Source organism: Diadema setosum, chromosome 19, assembly GCF_964275005.1.
Source record: "Diadema setosum chromosome 19, eeDiaSeto1, whole genome shotgun sequence".
NCBI classification, from domain to species: domain Eukaryota; kingdom Metazoa; phylum Echinodermata; class Echinoidea; order Diadematoida; family Diadematidae; genus Diadema; species Diadema setosum.
The window spans coordinates 18,553,013-18,571,178 of record NC_092703.1 but is presented as its reverse complement, the minus strand read 5'-3'; positions in this window follow the sequence as shown (position 1 = coordinate 18,571,178).

Sequence of the window (18,166 nt, the reverse complement as noted above, 5' to 3'; positions counted from 1 at the left end):
GGACAGAGTTGTTGCAAGAAGGCAAGAGTTCTGGAGGAATGTTCATTATAACTTTGATGGTTTGATGATTATCTTAGTATTTTAAGTTGATACAAGTAATTTTCCTTTCGGTTTAGTAAAATAGCTTGGGCCCTGTGAAGAGTTGTAGTTGATTACATAGTTGATTTCCATCATAAGTCATTGGCATCCTGTGTGATAAGGGAATTTATAATCGATTATATCTTTTGATAAAACGGGGCCCTGGTTTAAAGGATTTCTTGATAGGGAGAACATGCATGTACGTATGCAATACTTCAACCCTTTTAGTGTTACAGGATCTAAATAATATACTAGCAATTGCAACATGACCAAAGTGGCTTGATGCAAACTGAAAGATTGTGACTGCAATTAATCAAAATTAATTCAAGAAGGACATAGTAATAACATATGTCGTTTTGTATGGCATGATACTGGTTATTACACTTAGGATATGTAGTGCAGTGTTCATCAATAAAATATCCTCGTGTCCTTTCTTCATGAAACATTACAGGTACCTCAAATCTTTTCTGTGAATGAACTGAAATCATTTATTGCAATGTCATTTGCATGGGACTGTCAGTTTGTGACAATGTTGCTTTGTCTAACTTATGCATTGATCTGTTATAGTTTAGTGGAAAATAAGCAAGTGTAGCAAGATATCTGAAGGTATGGTAAATTGCTCATATTAACAGAGCATATTTTTATCACCCAAAAAAAAAAGACATTTCTTCTTTTAGATGTTCCTACCAATGTATACAGATTTTCATTAAGTGTATTCATTTGCCCCATGTTTGGATCAATTGTGACTGACCAGCTCAAAACCTGCAAAAAGTAGAGCAAAATGAATTTCCACTTTCCAACATAGTGTAAGAGAGTAGTTCTAAACTTTAGAATGATAAATATCTTGTTATAATGGGGCCATCCAACCTATTCATCAAAATGTGATTGAAATATGAGAGAGTTAGGAGGTGCAGTTTCATAGAAAAAGAAGAGAGAGATTAAAGATTAGGGTGACTCAGACATACTAGACAGTAGTCTCAATAAAAACCTAGTGAAAGTACTGTCTGTCTGATGAAGAAATATAGACCAGGTAAACTTCTAATAACTTGATCAACTTCAGTTTTGTTTTAAGCCACCAAATTTTTGACAGCATTTAGAACACAGATTACTTGCCCACATAAGACAGACTTCAAAATTTTGAGTCGATCAATCCAAATGACATATTTTAGTCCGTTACAAAATCCTAATTTGCACCTTTTTGTCAGTTTTCAGCTGGGCAGTCACAGTTGCATGTTTTTAAAATTTGAGTTGTGGTGAAATGTTAGTTATTGGCAGTTGTATGGAGTAGGGGATTAACAGTTAATGTGATAACAGTTGCTATTAAGCTCAATGTACATGTTTTGTAAAATGTATTTGTGATCAGAGTAGCAAGGTAGGGAATGATTGATACACTGCAGCAGAGTGTAGTAGCAAATAGGGTGTTGTTTAATGTTTGTAATGAGTGAAACATCAATGGTTGTGTGAAAATTGAAATCCATCAACAAATCCATCAACCCTTTTCCAAATTAAATCATTAACAGTCAGCCTACCAATACAGAGACTTACATACATGCACATGCATAGAAAAATGTATGTTTATTCAAGCCCTGCTTGTTACATTGTATTTGTATCTCCATCAAATGTCATGTTAAAAGATCCCTGAATTCAAATGTATGTTGACCTCAATAATGCCTTTTGGTCTGTACGTATTTCATGAAGCAGTTTGTTGGATATTTTTTTCTGACAAACTGTTGGAAGCTACTGACACCCTTGCATCTGATTGGCCGAGAGCAACAATAGACACAGTTACATGCCGTAACTATTCATTGCTACATCAACAATTTGTCAGAAGCATTTGCACAAAAAAGAACATTTGATGCTGTTGTAAGTGCAGGTAGTAATACCAATAAATAGTGAGGGACAGAAGTGCGTGAGGAAGATGTCACAGGTATATGGCCCAAAACCACTATATCTGCACAATTGGACAATCACAAAACGGGAAAATTAAAGTTGTTAGAACAGGTTTCATTTTAATACCAATCCACGAGACAAATATTCAAGTATGACACATAATTTTACTTTATTTTTGTGGTGAGATAATTTCTTTCATGGGACGTAAATTTCATTATGTAACATACGTTACCAATGTCATTCTATCTCAAATGCTTTCTGATTGGTGACTACAGTCTATAATTGAGATAATAATGCGTCAGGTTTGAAGTATATCATCGGCTGCCATGTTTGTAAATGCTTTCTGCAGATGGGAAGGATGGCCAATGACCTGTATGCTATACAAAACACAGCATGTCCTTTTGTATTAAACCTTATTTCATGTGATGTTGATTTGTTTTCTTGATAATTTGACGTCAGACTTTCTAAAGAAAACATTTTCAACATTTATCAGTCCCAAATTGCCAGCCAATTCCTGAGTATCATTGATGAAACTGTGAAACTATGTGAGTAAAAATACATCCCATTTTCTTTGCTCACTTTTCCACTTATAATTTATATTCTTTCTGGTCAGTTTATTCTGTCCTTATTTGTTACAAACTCAAAAAGCTACATCACTTTGGTGATCCCTCACATTTATCCCCAAGTTGAATTATCCTTCAGGTTTATGCCAGGTTCAAGTGTGTGCATGTGTGTCACACACAAACACACTGCTATAGCTTCTGACCACCCGAGCATTGAGAATTAAGGGTTTCTGGGACGAACACTGTACTAGGGCTTTCTATAGCTCAGTCGGTAGAGCACCGGTCTAGCAATCCGGAAGTCTCGGGTTCGACTCCCGATTTTCTTTGTTCACTTTTCCACTAAAAATATATTAGGTAGATTCCACGTAACGTATATTTCACGTTATATGTAACGTAAGTTACAAAGATAATACTACTACGTGTGCAACTCGTTTTGGTACATTTTCTTTTTGGTTTTGGTACATATTCAACTGTATAGTGAACGTATATCATAACACGATGTCGCAATATTATGGCGATACAATTCTCAAAAAATACAATTAAAATAGTTGTAAAACTGCAAGACTTTATGTCATGTCTGTGTATAAACTCTGCAATAGAACAGTAATCCTTTACTGTTGATATTTTGAAGACAATTGGCTTCATACTAATGATTTTATGGCATTGAAATGATAAGAGTTGGGAACATGCTGTTTCGTGCCTTAATGGACGAAAATATTGTCATGATGTACGTATAATATAAAATGAGTGGTGGGTAACGTAGGTTTCACTTTAATTTCATCATAATGAAAGTTTTCGTTGTAACTTGTTATCTTCATATTGATGTCCTGTATAACTTGCTATCTTCATACTGTCGTAAGATATGCTTTGAATCCATAACTTTGCAGTCTCATCAGCTGTCTCAACAGTAACTCCATGCAGGAGCAGTCTGAAAATAGCAGTTGTGGCTCATTGGCGACATGCACTTTTTAGCCTGTTGGCCAAACTTAACCCTCCATCAATGGCTTAGTGGTTAAATTTCGCCTCCGAAATAACTTTAATTTTTGTTTATATGTCCCTTGGCATCACATAAAATCACAGGAGCATTTTGAAAGAGTTTTTTTATCTCTACTAGGTAGGTAGGAACATAAGCGACACATTTTTTGACCAATTGCGCCAAAATAGTAGTTTTGGGCCATTTAGTGTATGAATAAAGATGGTCTTGAGGATTTCTTAACAGGGTACAGAGGAAATAATGAAAAATGTTTACAAAATGTATGATGCATACTTTCAAGAAGTATTTAGTGATTTGATTATGTACAGACCAAAAGGCATCAACAGAGATCAACATATGTCTGGATTGCAGGGACTTTAACCCGTCAAGGACGGACTGATTTTGCTACAACACGAATTTCCCAGAGACACCTGCCCGAGTATACTCTGGACTCATCCTAATGTTGGCTTACCCCCAACATAGTGTAGTGAAGATGTCCAATTGTTCAAAATCTTTTTTGATATTCCTGATGAAATAAGGAAATCATCCTGTTCAGACATGAAATATGTAATTGAGTTAGTAATAGTCACTTGTATTATGTAAATGTTTTACCAGTAATGGACTAATGTCAAATGTGTCATAAGTTTTAAGAGGCATATGATGTTCCAAGAACTGAAAAGCTTATTTTCCATCACTCTTATCACCTGAGAACATTTTATTTAAGAATTTGACTTAGTTTTCTTTGCTGAGTGCAGGTAGGAAAGAGTATTTTTATTGACTGAGGAGCAATGTACTTCATGTTGTGGGGGCGGTAAAACATATGCAATTGTCATGAACTGTATCAATGCAGAACTTTCTAAATGTAGCATTTAATTTTTACATGGTGTATATAAAAGTCAGGAAGATATATTTATTGACATGTACATGGTGATAAATTGTGATGGTTCCTCCTATTCAGTTGTGGAAGAAGTAATCCTGACAAGGATCTAAGATTGTCTGTTTGTGGCTGTTTGGAGAGCTTACTCCACTTCCACTAATTTTCAAATATTTATCATCTTTCTTACAAAGACTTTATGACTCGATGTGGTGAAGTAGCAGCACTCTTTGTTAGACTTCTTTTACACGCCTATGTAAAGGGAGCGTCGTGTAGACTTACGTGTGATCAAAGACTTATCATGCAGGAAATCCACAAGCACATGCTTGATTTTCATATACTCTATTTAGTGTCAGAAGTATTTTCCTCCTCTACTTTGGATATTTCATTGTAAATACTATGTGGACGTTTCTGCAAATATGATATCAAACATTTGTAGCTTTAGTGAATGTTGTGACGAAGATGGAAAGGTATATGATTGAAATCATTGTGACAAAATGTTATATGCAGATGATACTAGAGCAAACACTTATAAATTCCGGCCTTGAGACTCCAAGCTACCATTGTAAATGTATAGATGATGCTGTTTAGAAAAGAGAACAATTGTAAAAAACAAGGGTTTGTTGGGTTTTTTCTTCCTTTTTTTTTTTTTTTTTTGCTGCTATATGATTTTTATAATAAAATTTTGAGTTTCTTTGACAAGGATATTTAATGACTTCTGCAGACATTTGCTTTTGTTTTGATGTCACTGATGACTGTGAAAGTGTGGCATAACTGCAGACACATGTACCCACATATGAAAAACCTCACCAATACCTTGAAGGTTCTGTCACTACTGTTTATTCTCAGTAGATGAATAGTTTCATTATGAGTCAAATATTCATACAGGAGTGTTTATTCATTTATTATACCCCTGTATGCAATGCGTATAAGGGGGTATATAGGAATCAGCATGTTGTCGGTTAAGCTGGTATCTCACTGAGCGGCGAACGTTTGCGAACGTAGCGAATTTGAGATTCGCCAACTTTTCAGACGAATGTTTGCGAAAAATCAAAGTTCGCTTCTGCCATTAGCGACAGTTAGCGACTTTTAGCGATGTTTAGCGACAATTAGCAACACTTTAGCGAATGTTTGCGAAAGTGTTTGCGAACACAGGTGGCGACTATTAGCGAATGTTAGCAAATGTTAGCGACAATTTTGCAAATGTTAGCGACAGTTTTGCAAATATTAGCAACTGTTTGCAAATCATTTGCGACAATTTTGCGAATGTTCTTGGACCTAGAAAAGTACCAGGCGATTGTGTATAGTAAGACCCGTAAAACGACATAAAACCTTCCACTGAATTCAGATCTCTTGTGACAACCGTTCAAGATGGATTTCCAGGATATGGAAATAAATTTCTGCCAAGAAGAGGCTCAAGGTGTTGCTATCCGTGAAGAGCTGCTTTGTCAGGCTGCTGCTACAGCTATTCTCTCTAAAAAAGAAAGAGTGAAAATGTTCACTCTTGAAGAAGTGAATAACAGAAAAGAGTGAGTTTCAAGTGAAATTAGAGTGATTTTGGAGTGAAAATGTTCATTTTCCCCCATTTTTGAGTGACCTCAGGGATCACTCCAAGATTTTCAAGTGATCCCTGAGGTCACTCCAAAATGAGTGAAAATTGATATTTTCACTCAAAATTCACTCCAATTTCACTCAAAACTCACTCTTTTCTGTAATTCACTCCTTCAAGAGTGAACATTTTCACTCTTTCTTTTTAGAGAGTTGTGCAGCATAAGAGAAATAGAATAAAGAAAAACAAGAAAGGAAGAAGAAAAGAAAGAGATTCAGAGAGTGCTTGTTGCAGAGGACAGACTTTAGTCAATATGAAAAGCTTTTGAAGCAATTACAATCATGATGGAGATGTCAAGAGCTTCAAGAACTTTCTTAGAGTGGAACCTTGTCTGTTTCAGAAGCTTTTATATAGGAACCATGTGGTTACTTGTTTGCAAGCAGTGGCGAATCATATAAAAACGTTAGCGACACCGTATTACGACCGTTTGCGAATTCTTACGAGTGTTTTGCGAATGTTTGCGCATGTTTGCAACTGTTAGCGAAAATACAAATTCGCAAAGAAATTTTGAACATGTTCAAAATTTCTTTGCGACAAGAAAAACTGTTTGCGACAATAAAAACCGTTTGCGAACTTTCTTGCAAATGTTAACGAACCATTTGCAACCGTTTACGAACCCTGGCGAATTCCCAAATTCGCTACGTTCGCAAACGTTCACCGCTCAGTGAGATACCCCCTTTAGGCAAGCAGTCAGACGGTCCGTTGCAAATCTTGTGTCGCAAACTTCTACAGTTTTGAAGCAATTTAGGTGAAACTTAGGTACATGATGACATTGAGGTACAGATGTGCAAGACATGTTTTTTGTGTTTGTCACAGAGTGTTGCCATGGTAACCACAATTTTCCCAGAACCATGTTGGGCAAACTACTTCCACAGTATTAAAGCAATTTGCAAATTTGGTATGTATCATGATCTATAGTCATGCAAGACACTGTTTCAAGTACCCAACAAGGGGGTGCCATGGTAACTGCATATTTTTCTTGAAAATCTTTTGGAATGAACTACTTCCACAATTTTGAAGCAATTGAAATAAAATTAGGTAGACATCATGGTATTGAGGTATAGATGTGGAAGACCTGATTTTTGTGTTTGCCAGACAAAGCATTGCCATGGTAACCACAATTTTACCAAAACAATGTGGAGCGAACTACTTCCACAGTATTTAAGCAATTTATTTTAAATTTGGTATGTATCATGATCTATAGTCATGCAAGACGCTGTTTGTACCCAACAAGGGGGTGCCATGGTAACTGCATATCTTCTTGAAAATCTTGTGGAGTGAACTACTTCCACAAGTGTGAAGCAACTGACGTCAAATTTGGTAGACATTATGACATTGATTATTGAGGTATTATAGATGTTGAGACATAATTTTTTTTTTGCCATTTCGTATGTATGATCTGTAGGTGTAGATATGCAAGACACAATTGTGTTAGTATCAGAAAAAAAGTACTGCCATGGCAACTACGCATTTTTTTATCAAACTGAAGCATTTAAGCCATTCAAGTCACATTTGGTGAGTATGAATATCTATAGGTGTATTTTTAGTGCAAAATGCCCTTTGTGTTTGTACCCAAGAATGCATTGCCATGGTAACCACATATTTTTGGAAAAATCTTTAAAAAGAGCAAGGCAGACCAAATCAAACTCACAAGGTAGGGCCTACTCACAAGGTACTAAACACAAAACACACAAACAGAACCTTTTATCAAACCCTGCTTCAAATCTTTTTTATTATGCCTCCACCACGAAGTGGTGCCGGAGGCATTATGTTTTCGGGTTGTCCGTCCGTCCGTCCGTCCGTAATGAATTTTGTGGACAGCGTAACTAAAAAAACCTTTTGAGGTAATCCTAACTTGGCATGTATGTGTATTAGGGGGTGAAGTTGTGCCTATTAACTTTTGGGTGCACATGCTCAAGGTCAAAGGTCAAAAGGTCAAGGTCAAATACGTAAAATTTCATTATTTCCACCATATCTATGCATTGCCTGAAGATATTTTCTTGAAACTTAGTGTATACATGTATTACCCAATTAAGATTCTTTGGTGAAAGTTTGGGGTCATGAGGTCAAAGGTCAAGAGGTCAAGTAAAAATATTAAAACTTAACTTTTTTCTCTGTATCTTGGAAATTGTTCAAGGTATCTTCATGGAACATAGTATATATACATGTACTGACTGGCAGTGAATATCTAGAGAATTTAGGGTTCATGGGTCAAAGGTCAGGGGTCAAAGGTCAAGGGCAACACTTCAAAATTTTACTATTTCCCTCATTATGCAATGCCAGCAGGATTATCTTTTTTTTTTTTACACTTGGTGTATGCATGTATAACCTAATAGAGATTCTCTGGAAGGTTTCTTTTTTCTTCTTTTTTTTTTTTGTTTGCCTCAAAGGTCAAAAGGTCAAAGATCAAGGGAAAGTGCTGAACTAACTTTTTCCTCCATATCTCAGAAGTGGCTCAAGTTATCTTGAAACTTACTGTATTTATGCATGTTATGCATGTTGTGCCTGACAGTGATTATCCTATGAATTTTAGGGTCAAAGGCCAGATGAAAATGGGTAACAATGAACTTTTCATTTTAGAAATTGCACTTTTTCTCCATACCTTGAAAATTACTCAATGCATAAACTTATGAATGGGTCAAAGTCAAGTTAAAGTCCTTAAATCCCCAAGTACATGCTCTCCTATTCATCCAATTAAACCTAGGTCAAGGAAGGTGAACATTCAACACATTTGTGACAAACTTGTCATTTTAATATTTTACCAATTTTGTGAAAATGTAATCACACATTGTCTACATGTACTATAGACCTATTAGGAGAATCGTGCATTATGGCGGAGGCATACCAGTCGCCTTAGCGACATTTCTAGTTGGAGTCTGAGCTGCTGGAGCAGGGATACAGTGTATTAATCACCTTCAGTGATAGCTTTAGTTTATCCACTTAATGTATTTATATCATTTGCCAACAAGTGTGACTCACCTCGGATGAACTACAAGAGTTCAATATTAATAACCCATTTGTCACAGGAGGGGAGAAAGAGGGCACTTCACTGTCTTTCACTTAAGGCCCTGTCACACCTTTCTTCTTCTTCTTCTTCTTCTTCTTCTTCTTCTTCTCAAGTGTCCCTCCTTCAATAGGCTGAAGATTCTTGCAGACTGTGTTATTTACATTATAATACAGTTATAAAGATATTTACAAGCACATACTGTAAAACATGATATATTTGCGGCGTGAAAATTTCGCGAATTGGAGTAAACGACCTTTCTTATGGCATGAAATTTTCGCGAATTGCAACTGACGTCCAATGCATATTGTGTAGGCGAGAACTTTCGCATGCATTTTTAATTTGGCGGATGTTGGCACTCACGAAATTAAAATGCACGCTAACATTCCTTGTTTGACAGTAACATATTTGAAGAAAATGACTAGCCACTCTGATCAACTGTTAGTTGGTTACCGAATGATCCCACAGATGGCGCTGAAACAATTTCTGACGACAGGGAATTCCAGCTCCTTACAGTTATTGGAAAGAAGGAATGGCGATGCGATTCAGTTCTCAAGTATAATACCTGATAGGAATGTGGTTGTGTGGCTCTCGTCAACTCAGTAATCCATTTGATACTATAGTCCTGTGCTGAAAGATGAGTAAGATTATTGTGTATTTTGTACATCATGATTAGCCTGTCATTTTTTCTGAGCTGTTCCAGAGTGGTCCAATCATAAGTTCTTGCAGCATTTTGGTGACACTTGAGGTGTTATGGTAGCGATTCAAAGTGAATCTCGCAGCTTTTCTCTGGACCATTTCTACTTTGTGGATGAGGTTCTTGGAAGAAGGGTCCCAAACTGTGGAAGCATACTCTACAATTGGTCGAACCAACATTTTGTAAGCTGCGGCTTTAACATCAAAATATTTTATGTAAAGATTTCATCTGAGAAATGCAAGGATGTTATTGGCTTTATTGACAGTATTATTGATGTGTTGGGTCCACTTCAAATCAGAAGTGATGGTTACATCCAAGTACTTCACAGATTTAACAGATTCAAGAGGGGCGTTATTTAGGTGGTACATGTGTTGCACCTTTCTTCTTTTCCTGGATATTGTCAAAACCTTGCACTTATCTATGTTCAAAACCATCATCCATTTTTTCACCCAGTCATCAATTTTGTTTAGGTCCTTGTGAAGATTTTGCGTATTTGATTGTCAATGGTCATGTAGGAAATTGCATCATCGGCAAAAAGGCGACCTTTGACGCTAACCATCAGGCAAGTCATTAATGTAAAGCAGAAAGAGGCAAGGCCCAAGAACCGACCCTTTAGGCACTTCGGATCCTACCGCTATTGGAGAAGATTTAAGACCATCCAAAACGACCCTCTGACTTCTTCCATTGAGAAAACTTTGAATCCATTTCAGATTTTTTCCCCCTGATACCGTAGTAGTCAAGTTTACATAAAAGCCGCTCATGTCCAACCTTGTCAAAAGGTTTTGAGAAATCCATGATCATAACATCCCTTATACGCCCTTCATCCAAGTTCCTGTGTAGATCGCTTGTGAAACCTAGAAATTGTTGTTCACATGACATGTTCTTACGGAAGCCATATTGCAGGGAAAAGGTAATGTTATTTTCATCCCCGTGCTTCATAATTTTTCTGGCTAAGACGTGTTCCATTAGCTTTCCGGGCAAGCCTTGCATGCAACTTGCAAAGAACAATGTTTGCTACCCGGAAGTCCCCGCAGATGACATGACAGTACCTAGCACGTATCTCACCCGTAGTTACCCGGAGTTGCACACGCAAATCCTATTCACCTGCACCAATTTTAGGCCCTGTCACACCTTTCCAAGCAAGCTACACGGGCTTGTTGTGTGTGGTGATTTTCCAGCATGCATGACAATTTTTGCAAGCGGACAAGGATTTGGGCGAGTTTCGCATGCATCTTACCTGCTGGACCCGTGCTACTTCCGTTCTACTTACTGCACTACATGTGACCTGCGTGTCAGGCACATGGGTGGTGAGTGAGGGCTGACAGCTCAGTGAAGGAATCCCTCTGAAGGAATTTGATATGGCAGAAGTCCCACAGAATGTCATTATCTTGGCTGCAGCTGACTCTCAACCAGCAGAAAGGCAGTAACTGACCCTCAGCATGCATGCAATTTGCTCGTATAGCTCGCTCCACGCCCGCAGAACTGACCAGCTACACGGATACTGGCAGTTTCGACACCGTTCCTTGCCAGTAAAACACCCATATTGTGCTCGTAGAATGCCTGCAGATGACACGCGCTTCCGGCCCATAAGCATACGTACTTCAAGAGGGTCAACTGCCTGTGACTTGCGGCAGCTACAGGTCTCCTACTGGTGTTCTGTGTGGACCTCTGTGGGCAATCCCCTCGACTCACCCGGAAAAAGTTTTGGCCATGCTGCGGGTAAATAGACTTGTGTGCGCACCTCCAGGCAACTATGGGCGAGATATGCGCCAGGTACTGTCAGGGGCAGGCCAACTGCTGGGAGGTCCGGGTAGCAAAAATTTTTCCCGGCAAGTCAACCTGCAAGGCTTCCCCAGATATGGTGTGACAAGGCCTTGAGCATGCTCAAAACTTGTTCCGGGTGAGTCGCGGGGGTTTGCCCGGAGAGGTACACGCAGAACACCAGTAGGAGGCCCTTAGCAGCAGCACCTCGCAGGCAACTCCCATGCAGGTACTTCACTGTCCTGGTATGTCGCTCATAAGTGAAAACAGATTAGTTTCGAAGCTCTCATGCAGCTCACACAGAATACACGCAAGTAGCAGGTAAGTAGTAGTACAGAACTCACCAACATTGTTGTCCGCCTGCAGAAAATTCTCCTGCATGCTGGAAAATCTCTACTCTCAACAAGCCCGCGTAGCTTACCCAGAAAGGTATGACAGGGCCTTTATGGGTGATTTTGTGCTATACAAAACTGAAATTAGTCCAATTGTTTCCAAAGACTTCCAATATCTTGACATCGCTTATTTGTGTTCCAAAAGAGTAAAACCTGTGGGGGCTTGATGCTTACCTCAAATGTGAGATGAATTTGACCATCATATTGTATTATCTCCATGCACTGCCCCTTGCACAAGTTTAGATCTGCAACGCTTATCCAATGATGTGGCTATTACTGTAAAAGCGGAAATTTACATGGTACATTATTATCGAATATTTCATGCTCCTTTTGGCTAGCACAAATTCTAAAACTTGAGAAAATATCTTCGCAATTTTCTCTGTACATTTTGAATGGGTTAACAATTGCACAGTGAGAATTCAAAAACCAGGGAATATGTTTTTGAGCAGCTCAGCATGAAAGGTTAATTGTGCGAAATATCAACGTACAGGGCAAAAAATGTCGGGCAGTACAGGTGTTTCCATTGTCCAACCTAAGAGGAGGAGTGTCATAAATATTAGCAATTCATTTTTAATATTTGCATTGCTCTGAATTCTTGCTCCCTGGACAGAGGATCACTGTCATGTGTGGATAAAATCCAATTGTGAAGTTAGGAAAGAGGAAACTTTTAAGGATGGGACAGTCCTGCTGAGTAATTATAGGGTTCAGCAAGAATTTGCAAAATACAATAGTTCCACTTAATTGGGTAGTGTCTGGTAGCCACTCGTAGAGCATTTCTTTTAGACCAAGGGGAGTACTCAAATGAGCAAGAAAGCATGTTAATTTCTTCACATCACTGATACATTTGTACTAATCACACACCTCTCTGTATCACATACACAGCACAGTACAGTGGAATCCCATTATAATGAGATTGTCGGTTCCGGTTGATTTTTCTCGTTATATGCAGACTGTTGTATCTGAATATGTAGGAAAAGTACACTGCATATGTGACCGTGCATCACAAAATGAACAAAAGGTCGCACCCCTTGATTTTACGCGAGGACTCAAAAAAGGTGAAACGGGTCAACCAAGTCAATATTAAGTTTTCCATATTTTCTGGAAGAGCTACCCTTCTACATTATTCTTAAGTTTGGGATCATAAAATGAATGGGAAAGTGGATTTTCAGCAGTTTTTCTACAACCTTTTTTTGTAGAGTAGTGAGATCAGGTGTGTCTTAGAGGCCCCTTTTCATTTCTTGATTAAACCCTTTGCACACTCTTCACTTTCAGGTCTGATAACTAAAGAAGGGATATCGCTACTGCTTTGAAAGTTGGCATTAATCATGGATAGAATGTGTTGATAGAGCAAGCTCAATTTCATTATAATCTGATAATCCCTTTATTGTTGTTACTCCAGTGGTTTACATCCTTTTTTGTCCCATTCATCACATAGCGAGCACGGTTTGGATAGACAGATAGACCCTGTACTTCAGAGCCTCTTTTCTCGGTTCACACTTTTCCAGAGTGTGTGCTTTCTTTCCAAAATTCAGATAGGTTAGGAAAGTCCATTTCAATTGAGCTATATATCATTTTAAAGCTTAGAGTCTGTTCTTTCAGAATCTGCCCTTAATAAAAATACATGTCTGGCGATTTTTTGTTTTGTGATGCAGGGTCACATATTAACTGTATATAAAAATACTTCTTTTACATGCAGTGGTATAATATGATGTCACCGTATTGATGAACACAAAAACTGGAAAGTGCTTGAGTATTCTTCATTTTCATTCATTCATTTATTTTACTTCCACACGGTCACTTGTTTCAGCTACAGGCTGTTCTTCAACAAGTCTGTGCATCTTCGTAAAAAAAAAAGTTACATCACGTAATACAAAAACATCATAATACACAAAATCATACTGAAGAAGAGGAAGAAGAAGATGAAAAAAAAAACACTTGAGCTTACAGGCTACATATCACATTCTCTATCCCCCCCCCCCCCCCCACCGCTGACACAAACAACTCTATGCAAAATCTATACATGTTTGGACTTTTACATAAGAATAAACAAACAAATATAAACAAAACATATGACTCCATCACTGAAAACAGTCTCGCTAATCAAAAACTATATGTTCAATTTAAATCTAGTGAAGGACATTTCTTTCAGATTCCTAGGCAATCGATTCCATTCCTTAATTCCTCGAAATGAAAAACTCTGTTTCTTAATTTTGGTTCGTGGTTTAAATAACTCAAAGCATTTATACACATTCTTAGACCATAATAATATTCTTTAAAAACAAAATGTTTTTAAAATTCTCCCAGTATCATATTATATGCAATCTTATACATCATATACAAATTTTGCTTATTTCTTCTATCAGAAAGATTATCAATTTTCACAATATCAAACAAATCCTGACTGGGAAAACTCCATTCCTTCTTCAGTATAATCCTGAGAGCTCTATTTTGCAATTTCTGTAATTTATCCAGTCTTCCTTTCCCAGCATTTCCCCAAATAATGCTACAATAGTCAAATCTACTCTGTATGATAGATTTGTAAAATGTAAATACAGCTTGTTGAGTAACACAATATCTTATTCTCTTTAACAAATAAATATCTTTGGTCATCTTTTTCGCCAAATACTCAATATGTTTATCCCAGTTTAGATATTCATCTATGAAAACTCCCAGGTACTTACAGTGAGTGACCCGGGAAATTGGAATACTGTATTTTGAATATAAACATCTGGAACTTTGACAGACTTGAGTCGTTTTTTAGTTCCGATCAAAAGAAATTCACATTTGTTAACATTAAGAGCTAATCTATTCAACCATTCATCGATCATCGACAAGTCTGCATTCAGCATCTCAGTTCCTGACTCAAGGTCACTACTAGCATAATAAAGACAAGTATCGTCAGCATACAACGAAATTTTGCACTTGCGCAAACACAATGATAAATCATTAATGTATATAGCAAAAAGTGAAGGGCCTAGGATTGAACCCTGTGGTATTCCACACTGTATCTTTTGTTGAGAAGATTAAACTCCATTTACACATGTATATTGCATACCATTAGTAATGTAGCTAGTGAACTATTTTTCTATTATTATTCTCACGATAATCATAGCAATAATGAAAAATATGTATTCTTTATGCTTGTTGTAGAATGTTGTAGATTTGACAACATACAGTCATGTTGTAGATGGGACCTATTCTTGTTATATGCATGAAAATTGATCTTCACATCTGAGAAGAGAAAAATTATGAAAAAGTAATGCAACTATAATGGAACGCCATCGCGTTATGAACGCTGCATTTAGCATAACTCCCTTGAATGAGAGCTGTGACTAAAAGTGTCTGAAGTTATCTTTCATTCTATGACAAATTATAAATACTAATCATGTGATTATCGTGAAAGTTTACTTCACAATTCATTATTTTTCGTATTTCTCTTGAAAACAGCAAGAATATGAGTGCCAAAATGTCAGCAGTGGGTAGGCCCATTTCAGGCCGGCCACATATACATACCCAAGATAGAATATGTGGTGCACCGTAAAGCCTTCTACCATCCTCACAATTTTTCCTTTCATTGTTTGTTTCCTTCAATGAAACCATGCACAACATCCTACTTTTCTCTCACTATTGCTGTATAACAGTGCGATGCGGGGAAACAGGTGTTTGACCCGGAGGGCTTTTACTATTAGAGTGTTGTGTGCTTCCTGTTCTTTTTGCGATGCATATATCTATGTTGAAAGCATGCTTTGCTTAAATGTTTATTTACCCAACAAGGAGATCGAAGTGTCATGTACAAAAACGAAAAGTAGTCACTGTTGATCACAAAATCGACTGAGATAGTATTTACATAGGATACAGTTGAGTTAATTAAGATACTAGCATACGACCTCATGTTCTAATTTTGACTGTCTGAGCGAATTGTCAAATCAGCCAAATTCGTATCCAAAATGGCTGCTACAATGTTAATGTGCACCAAAATATCTCAATAATGCATGCCTCATAGGATACTTTCATGTGTTCTGGAAAGGTTGTTATTGAAATTTTTTGCTAGAAGAAAGGAAAGTCTCCCACCTATGGACAGAGAGATATAATATGACTAATGGCATGATATGCTAAAAGATGTAAACAGGTGGCTTGCTAAAACAAAAGTGGAAACTAATATGGCTGCAAGAATATGTGATTGATTACGCACCCTGTATTAGCTAGTTAAATTGTTTGGCACATCATTTTAAGCTCACTTGAGCCTTTGGCTCAGGTGAGCTGTTGCGATAGCTCTTCGTCCGATGTCCATTGTTTGTCATGCGTTGTGCATCGTGCATAAACTTTTTACATTTTCGTCTTCTTGAGAACCCCATGACCAATTTCACCAAATTTCACCCCCGTAAGGAATCCTTAAAGATTTTCTCTAGAACCAGTATATTGACAACTGTCGTTTCAAGTTCATTCATGACAGAATCAAAGGTGCCCCCTTCCCACTTGGGGTCCAGGGGAGTGGGGTGGTACAGGTTCAAATGGGGACTTAAATTGTACATGTTCGTATTCTTGAAAACCCCTTGATGAATATTCACCAAACTTGGCAGGTAGTATGCCAGGGGGTTAAAGGGGATGGCTAGTAACTGATCAGTGGGAATCAGTGGGAATGCTGGGGGATGATTGTTCCAATCCTTGTGGGATTCATTTTAAGGGTAGACCGTACATTATATATCTATTGTTGTGTGAAAATTATTTGCTTCAGAATGGTCTCATATTCAAGTAATGTGCAGTTCAATGTTTCCAGGTTAGCATGCCTGTACAGTGTCGGGGCGATCGTTAACGGGCTGTCCCAATTTGTTCAACAGGGCACCATTCTTCCCTTGGGGGCCCCTAGGGGGCCCAATACCACCCACTCCCCAAGGAATATTTACAATAAGATTATTCTTCTTCTCTAGAATCAGAAGTGATAAAGCAGAGTTACTATGCAAATATACAAATATTATACAAATATTCCACATCTAATAAAATGGGTGTCATACTTAGTGTAACAATCAGTGCTAAAAAACTTTTGAATCAGAATGTAAGAAGGGTTTTACCTAAAATAGAGATCTGATCAGTTGTCAGTGATTACTTTGTAAAAAAAAACCAAACAAACAAACAAACAAAAACAAGAGAAACAAGTTGATCTTCTATGCATTCTTGCAGACTCTTATCTGAGAACATCCTAACATTACAGACGGGGGCAGCTGGAGGCATGGTGTCTATTTGCATATTCCATCACACTGGCAAAAATACCTGCCAAGTACACTGTAGGCCTCACGCTCCTTTTCCGGGCTCCCATATAAACCTGTGTTAAATGCAGCATATTCCATGAATCATAAAAAATCAATCGAATCATAGAATTTTTTTAGATTGAAGTAGATGAAGGGAAATTTTCTCTGCTTTCAAGCAAACAACATATTTTGGGATGTTGTCCAGCTCTAAAAAAAGTTAAGAGCCTCCATACGAGACTAGTCATCCAGTCACTCTCAAAAATGATAAAAATAGCAAATTACCTCGTACATCAATAAAAAATCATTAAAAATACAAAAACCCTGATTCATTCAACTTCTTCATAACCTGCAAAAGCTCCTGTCCTCAAGCAATGTCAAACACTACCAAAAGTGGCAATTTTCCACTTGACTGATTTTTAATGATTTTTTTTGGTAAAAAAATAACATTACCTCATCTTTGTACTGCCTTCCCGGTAGGCAATGCGCGAGTTGAATTAGGAGCATGAGGCCTATAGAGCAGTCAAGTGCTTCCAAACACTTTTTGAACGCTTACATCTTGTAGAGATATTAATTCCGACTACAACGATATAAAACTTTCTACATTTCATGCTTGTTTTCAGCAGAGTGGACCCCATCAAGCTACAATGCACCATGTATCTCATATACTGAAATCCAATCAATGCACCCTTGCTGGCATTATACCTTGGGTTCGGTGAAATTGGATGTAGGGCCCAAATAGACAATAATTCAATGACATTCATTCAGTCCAATTTGAAGGTTTAAATGCTGGATACCCTGAAAACCTCCCAAAATATCAAAATAATTATTCATATTATATCAAGGTAAATATTTAAGTTCAATGAGCAAGAAAGGGAAGTTCAATTTCACTGTTCCATGGAGCATTTGAGCCCACCACCAGGCCATAAATATACTATGATGTACTTTTAAAATATATATCACTGTAAAACTCGATATAAGGTAGGGATTAGAGTTCAGAGGTTAGAATATGAAGGATAGAATAAGATAGGATGGGAAATGTGGGGGGGGGGGGGGGTTCCAGGACATGCCTACAGAATGGC